Genomic DNA, 8,348 nt, shown 5'->3' with positions numbered 1-8,348 from the left:
CCGGGCTCCATGTTTCCGTCTTGTTTTCACCGTGCCATGCCGAAATAAGCAGATCCAGTCACAACCCTGCAGTGGCATGCGTGGCCTAGGATGGCACTCTATGCACACTACTATCTCCCGGTGTAGGCCGGTGCTCTGCCGCTCAGGTGGACTCGGCGACAAGGTCAGTGCCTTCCCCACGGGAGAGGAGAGGCGACAGGATCTCTGCACACCACTCGTGCACTGGGATGGGGAGGAGTGAGGGTCTCTCCCCACTCCTTCCCCGGACATCCCGTGCATCCGCGAACGCTTTCACATCTTGGAGGAAGACGGCATCTGACTGCCCGTTCTTTCAGGGAGCTACTTCTGCGAGATCAGGGTAGGCGCCTGGTGGCAAGCGCATGTCTGCGTCTGGGATAGTTGGCCAGGAACTGCTTTCCCCTTGGGCCCAGGGGCCCAGGACAGACATGCCTTCTGCTCAGACACCTTCCTCTAGTGGAGGAAGCGCCCATGCCCTAGTCTTCCCTTCGTGTCTCCTTCTCACCAGGGTTCCGTCTCTCCGCACAGAGAGCGGGTGACACTAGTCTTACCACCGACCCGCTGTTGCTGACAGGGCTGGCTCTCCTGCTTGCTAACGTTTCCGACAACAAGGCCTACTCCTCTTCCCCGGGGCAACGTGCTGCACCTTCCGCAGACATGCTCCTGGAGAACGCAGTGAGAGATGTGTCCCTTTCCTTAAGGCTCTTCCCCAGTCGCAACCATGCTTCTCTCTCAGGCAGAGGGGATGCACGGGCAAACAGGATTTCGCTCCATGAGGGTCTATTACACGGTGCTGTGGTGACTAGCTCAGGCAAGCAACCGCAGCCTCCCACAGACCCGACTCTGATTTTCCAAAGAATGCTGTGCTATCCCAGACGTGATACCCGGGCAAAGAGGCTTTCGCTGTATGCGGGTTTCTCCCACCTTGCTGCGAATACTAGGCTAAGGCAAGCAGCAACAGAAGCCAGCGGAACCGACTCTGATTTCTCAGGAAATGCTGGTGCTTTCGCAGAGGCTTTGGGCTTGGAGCCAACAGCACTTCGTCGCTGCTTCCTCAGCAAAGCTTTGGGCGTTCGCTCTTGGGCATCAGGAAAGAACAGTTGCGGGAGAACTGGTTTCTCTTTGGCTTTGCTTTCCCGGGCTCCATTTTCGCGTCCTGGGTTCAAATTGTCAAGGCAAAATAAGCAGACAGCCTCCAACCTGCAGCAGAGTGCGTGGCCTAGGATGGCACTCTTTGCACACTACCATCACCTGGCGTAGGCGAGGCTTGGCATTTTGCACTGGCGCTAAGGCGGACTCGGGGACAAGTTCTGGGCCTTCCCCACAGGAGAGGAGAGGTGACAGAATCTTTGCACACCAACCGTGCACTCGGATCGGGGGGCTGTTGGGGACTTTCCCCACTCCTTCCCCGGACATCCCGTGCATCCGCGAACCCTTTCACATCTTGGAGGAAGACGGCATCTGACTGCCCGTTTTTTCAGGAATGTACTTCTGTGAGTTCAGGGTAGGTGCCTGGTCACAAACTCATATCTGCACCTTGGACAGGTGACCAAGCAGCTGCTTTCCCCTTGGACCCAGGGGCCCAGGACAGTCATGACTTCTGCCCAGACTCCTTATCAGAGTGCAGCAAGCGCCCCATGTCTAGACTTCCACTAGTGTCTCCTCAGTCATGTTTCCGTCTCTCCGCACAGAGAGCTGGTGACACTTGTCTTACCACCAACCCACTGTTTCAGACAGGGCCGGCTCTCCTGTTTGCGACCGTTTCCGACAACAAGGCCATCGACCCCTCATCCCTGGGGCAGCGTGCTGCACTTTCCCAGACATGTTCCTGGGGAGCGCAGTGACAGACGTGTCCCTTTCCTTAAGGCTCTTCCCACAGGCGCAACCGAGCATCTCTGTCAGGCAGCGGGGATGCCCGGGCCAAGATGATTTCGCTCCATGCGGGCTTATTACACCGAGCTGTGGAGACAAGCTCAGGCAAGCAGCAGCCGCATCCCGCAGACCCGACTCTGATTTCCCAAAGAATGCTGTGCTTTCCCAGACGTGATGCCCGGGCAAAGAGGCTTTCGCTGTATGCGGGTTTCTCCCAAAGTGCTGCGGACACTAGGCTAAGGCAACCGGCACGAGCAGCCAAGACTCTGCTATGATTTCGCAGAGGTTTTAAGCTTGCTGCGAACCGCACTTCGCTGCTGCTTCCTCAGCAAGACTTTGGGCGTTCGCTCTGTCGCGTCAGGGATTAAGAGCTGCGGGAGAGCTGGTGCCTCTTGGGCCTTGCTTCCCGGGCTCCATGTTTGCGTCTTGGTTTCACCGTGCCATGCCGAAATAAGCAGATACAGTCACAACCCTGCAGTGGCATGCGTGGCCTAGGATGGCACTCTATGCACACTACTATCTCCCGGTGTAGGCCGGTGCTCTGCCGCTCAGGTGGACTCGGCGACAAGGTCAGGGCCTTCCCCACGGGAGAGGAGAGGCGACAGGATCTCTGCACACCACTCGTGCACTGGGATGGGGAGCAGTGAGGGTCTCTCCCCACTCCTTCCCCGGACATCCCGTGCATCCGCGAACGCTTTCACATCTTGGAGGAAGACAGCATCTGACTGCCCGTTCTTTCAGGGAGCTACTTCTGCGAGATCAGGGTAGGCGCCTGGTGGCAAGCGCATGTCTGCGTCTGGGATAGTTGGCCAGGAACTGCTTTCCCCTTGGGCACAGGGGCCCAGGACAGACATGCCTTCTGCTCAGACTCCTTCCTCTAGTGGAGGAAGCGCCCATGCCCTAGTCTTCCCTTCGTGTCTCCTTCTCACCAGGGTTCCGTCTCTCCGCACAGAGAGCGGGTGACACTAGTCTTACCACCGACCCGCTGTTGCTGACAGGGCTGGCTCTCCTGCTTGCTACCGTTTCCGACAACAATTCCTACTCCTCTTCCCCGGGGCAGCGTGCTGCACCTTCCGCAGACATGCTCCTGGAGAACGCAGTGAGAGATGTGTCCCTTTCCTTAAGGCTCTTCCCACAGTCGCAACCATGCTTCTCTCTCAGGCAGAGGGGATCCACGGGCAAACAGGATTTCGCTCCATGAGGGTCTATTACACGGTGCTGTGGTGACTAGCTCAGGCAAGCAACCGCAGCCTCCCACAGACCCGACTCTGATTTTCCAAAGAATGCTGTGCTATCCCAGACGTGATACCCGGGCAAAGAGGCTTTCGCTGTATGCGGGTTTCTCCCACCTTGCTGCGAATACTAGGCTAAGGCAAGCAGCAACAGAAGCCAGCGGAACCGACTCTGATTTCTCAGGAAATGCTGGTGCTTTCGCAGAGGCTTTGGGCTTGGAGCCAACAGCACTTCGTCGCTGCTTCCTCAGCAAAGCTTTGGGCGTTCGCTCTTGGGCATCAGGAAAGAACAGTTGCGGGAGAACTGGTTTCTCTTTGGCTTTGCTTTCCCGGGCTCCATTTTCGCGTCCTGGGTTCAAATTGTCAAGGCAAAATAAGCAGACAGCCTCCAACCTGCAGCAGAGTGCGTGGCCTAGGATGGCACTCTTTGCACACTACCATCACCTGGCGTAGGCGAGGCTTGGCATTTTGCACTGGCGCTAAGGCGGACTCGGGGACAAGTTCTGGGCCTTCCCCACAGGAGAGGAGAGGTGACAGAATCTTTGCACACCAACCGTGCACTCGGATCGGGGGGCTGTTGGGGACTTTCCCCACTCCTTCCCCGGACATCCCGTGCATCCGCGAACCCTTTCACATCTTGGAGGAAGACGGCATCTGACTGCCCTTATTTTCAGGAATGTACTTCTGTGAGTTCAGGGTAGGTACCTGGTCACAAACTCATATCTGCACCTTGGACAGGTGACCAAGCAGCTGCTTTCCCCTTGGACCCAGGGGCCCAGGACAGTCATGACTTCTGCCCAGACTCCTTATCAGAGTGCAGCAAGCGCCCCATGTCTAGACTTCCACTAGTGTCTCCTCAGTCATGTTTCCGTCTCTCCGCACAGAGAGCTGGTGACACTTGTCTTACCACCAACCCACTGTTTCAGACAGGGCCGGCTCTCCTGTTTGCGACCGTTTCCGACAACAAGGCCATCGACCCCTCATCCCTGGGGCAGCGTGCTGCACTTTCCCAGACATGTTCCTGGGGAGCGCAGTGACAGACGTGTCCCTTTCCTTAAGGCTCTTCCCACAGGCGCAACCGAGCATCTCTGTCAGGCAGCGGGGATGCCCGGGCCAAGATGATTTCGCTCCATGCGGGCTTATTACACCGAGCTGTGGAGACAAGCTCAGGCAAGCAGCAGCCGCATCCCGCAGACCCGACTCTGATTTCCCAAAGAATGCTGTGCTTTCCCAGACGTGATGCCCGGGCAAAGAGGCTTTCGCTGTATGCGGGTTTCTCCCAAAGTGCTGCGGACACTAGGCTAAGGCAACCGGCACGAGCATCCAAGACTCTGCTATGATTTCGCAGAGGTTTTAAGCTTGCTGCGAACCGCACTTCGCTGCTGCTTCCTCAGCAAGACTTTGGGCGTTCGCTCTGTCGCGTCAGGGATTAAGAGCTGCGGGAGAGCTGGTGCCTCTTGGGCCTTGCTTCCCGGGCTCCATGTTTGCGTCTTGGTTTCACCGTGCCATGCCGAAATAAGCAGATACAGTCACAACCCTGCAGTGGCATGCGTGGCCTAGGATGGCACTCTATGCACACTACTATCTCCCGGTGTAGGCCGGTGCTCTGCCGCTCAGGTGGACTCGGCGACAAGGTCAGGGCCTTCCCCACGGGAGAGGAGAGGCGACAGGATCTCTGCACACCACTCGTGCACTGGGATGGGGAGCAGTGAGGGTCTCTCCCCACTCCTTCCCCGGACATCCCGTGCATCCGCGAACGCTTTCACATCTTGGAGGAAGACAGCATCTGACTGCCCGTTCTTTCAGGGAGCTACTTCTGCGAGATCAGGGTAGGCGCCTGGTGGCAAGCGCATGTCTGCGTCTGGGATAGTTGGCCAGGAACTGCTTTCCCCTTGGGCCCAGGGGCCCAGGACAGACATGCCTTCTGCTCAGACTCCATCCTCTAGTGGAGGAAGCGCCCATGCCCTAGTCTTCCCTTCGTGTCTCCTTCTCACCAGGGTTCCGTCTCTCCGCACAGAGAGCGGGTGACACTAGTCTTACCACCGACCCGCTGTTGCTGACAGGGCTGGCTCTCCTGCTTGCTACCGTTTCCGACAACAAGGCCTACTCCTCTTCCCCGGGGCAGCGTGCTGCACCTTCCGCAGACATGCTCCTGGAGAACGCAGTGAGAGATGTGTCCCTTTCCTTAAGGCTCTTCCCACAGTCGCAACCATGCTTCTCTCTCAGGCAGAGGGGATGCACGGGCAAACAGGATTTCGCTCCATGAGGGTCTATTACACGGTGCTGTGGTGACTAGCTCAGGCAAGCAACCGCAGCCTCCCACAGACCCGACTCTGATTTTCCAAAGAATGCTGTGCTATCCCAGACGTGATACCCGGGCAAAGAGGCTTTCGCTGTATGCGGGTTTCTCCCACCTTGCTGCGAATACTAGGCTAAGGCAAGCAGCAACAGAAGCCAGCGGAACCGACTCTGATTTCTCAGGAAATGCTGGTGCTTTCGCAGAGGCTTTGGGCTTGGAGCCAACAGCACTTCGTCGCTGCTTCCTCAGCAAAGCTTTGGGCGTTCGATCTTGGGCATCAGGAAAGAAGAGTTGCGGGAGAACTGGTTTCTCTTTGGCTTTGCTTTCCCGGGCTCCATTTTCGCGTCCTGGGTTCAAATTGTCAAGGCTAAATAAGCAGACAGCCTCCAACCTGCAGCAGAGTGTGTGGCCTAGGATGGCACTCTGCACACTACCATCACCTGGCGTAGGCGAGGCTTGGCATTTTGCACTGGCGCTAAGGCGGACTCGGGGACAAGTTCTGGGCCTTCCCCACAGGAGAGGAGAGGTGACAGAATCTTTGCACACCAACCGTGCACTCGGATCGGGGGGCTGTTGTGGACTTTCCCCACTCCTTCCCCGGACATCCCGTGCATCCGCGAACCCTTTCACATCTTGGAGGAAGACGGCATCTGACTGCCCGTTTTTTCAGGAATGTACTTCTGTGAGTTCAGGGTAGGTGCCTGGTCACAAACTCATATCTGCACCTTGGACAGGTGACCAAGCAGCTGTTTTCCCCTTGGGCACAGGGGCCCAGGACAGGCATGACTTCTGCCCAGACTCCTTATCAGAGTGCAGCAAGCGCCCCATGTCTAGACTTCCACTAGTGTCTCCTCAGTCATGTTTCCGTCTCTCCGCACAGAGAGCTGGTGACACTTGTCTTACCACCAACCCACTGTTTCAGACAGGGCCGGCTCTCCTGTTTGCGACCGTTTCCGACAACAAGGCCATCGACCCCTCATCCCTGGGGCAGCGTGCTGCACTTTCCCAGACATGTTCCTGGGGAGCGCAGTGACAGACGTGTCCCTTTCCTTAAGGCTCTTCCCACAGGCGCAACCGAGCATCTCTGTCAGGCAGCGGGGATGCCCGGGCCAAGAAGATTTCGCTCCATGCGGGCTTATTACACCGAGCTGTGGAGACAAGCTCAGGCAAGCATCAGCCGCATCCCGCAGACCCGACTCTGATTTCCCAAAGAATGCTGTGCTTTCCCAGACGTGATGCCCGGGCAAAGAGGCTTTCGCTGTATGCGGGTTTCTCCCAAAGTGCTGCGGACACTAGGCTAAGGCAACCGGCACGAGCAGCCAAGAGACTGCTATGATTTCGCAGAGGTTTTAAGCTTGCTGCGAACCGCACTTCGCTGCTGCTTCCTCAGCAAGACTTTGGGCGTTCGCTCTGTCGCGTCAGGGATTAAGAGCTGCGGGAGAGCTGGTGCCTCTTGGGCCTTGCTTCCCGGGCTCCATGTTTGCGTCTTGGTTTCACCGTGCCATGCCGAAATAAGCAGATACAGTCAGAACCCTGCAGTGGCATGCGTGGCCTAGGATGGCACTCTATGCACACTACTATCTCCCGGTGTAGGCCGGTGCTCTGCCGCTCAGGTGGACTCGGCGACAAGGTCAGGGCCTTCCCCACGGGAGAGGAGAGGCGACAGGATCTCTGCACACCACTCGTGCACTGGGATGGGGAGCAGTGAGGGTCTCTCCCCACTCCTTCCCCGGACATCCCGTGCATCCGCGAACGCTTTCACATCTTGGAGGAAGACGGCATCTGACTGCCCGTTCTTTCAGGGAGCTACTTCTGCGAGATCAGGGTAGGCGCCTGGTGGCAAGCGCATGTCTGCGTCTGGGATAGTTGGCCAGGAACTGCTTTCCCCTTGGGCCCAGGGGCCCAGGACAGACATGCCTTCTGCTCAGACTCCTTCCTCTAGTGGAGGAAGCGCCCATGCCTTAGTCTTCCCTTCGTGTCTCCTTCTCACCAGGGTTCCGTCTCTCCGCACAGAGAGCGGGTGACACTAGTCTTACCACCGACCCGCTGTTGCTGACAGGGCTGGCTCTCCTGCTTGCTACCGTTTCCGACAACAAGGCCTACTCCTCTTCCCCGGGGCAGCGTGCTGCACCTTCCGCAGACATGCTACTGGAGAACGCAGTGAGAGATGTGTCCCTTTCCTTAAGGCTCTTCCCACAGTCGCAACCATGCTTCTCTCACAGGCAGAGGGGATGCACGGGCAAACAGGATTTCGCTCCATGAGGGTCTATTACACGGTGCTGTGGTGACTAGCTCAGGCAAGCAACCGCAGCCTCCCACAGACCCGACTCTGATTTTCCAAAGAATGCTGTGCTATCCCAGACGTGATACCCGGGCAAAGAGGCTTTCGCTGTATGCGGGTTTCTCCCACCTTGCTGCGAATACTAGGCTAAGGCAATCAGCAACAGAAGCCAGCAGAACCGACTCTGATTCCTCAGCAAATGCTGGTGCTTTCGCAGAGGCTTTGGGCTTGGAGCCAACAGCACTTCGTCGCTGCTTCCTCAGCAAAGCTTTGGGCGTTCGCTCTTGGGCATCAGGAAAGAAGAGTTGCGGGAGAACTGGTTTCTCTTTGGCTTTGCTTTCCCGGGCTCCATTTTCGCGTCCCGGGTTCAAATTGTCAAGGCAAAATAAGCAGACAGCCTCCAACCTGCAGCAGAGTGCGTGGCCTAGGATGGCACTCTTTGCACACTACCATCACCTGGCGTAGGCGAGGCTTGGCATTTTGCACTGGCTCTAAGGCGGACTCGGGGACAAGTTCTGGGCCTTCCCCACAGGAGAGGAGAGGTGACAGAATCTTTGCACACCAACCGTGCACTCGGATCGGGGGGCTGTTGGGGACTTTCCCCACTCCTTCCCCGGACATCCCGTGCATCCGCGAACCCTTTCAC

This window comes from Mustela lutreola, chromosome X (genome assembly GCF_030435805.1).
Source record: "Mustela lutreola isolate mMusLut2 chromosome X, mMusLut2.pri, whole genome shotgun sequence".
Classification (NCBI taxonomy): Eukaryota; Metazoa; Chordata; class Mammalia; order Carnivora; family Mustelidae; genus Mustela; species Mustela lutreola.
The sequence above is the reverse complement of the archived record's forward strand: the minus strand, read 5'-3'. Positions refer to the sequence as shown.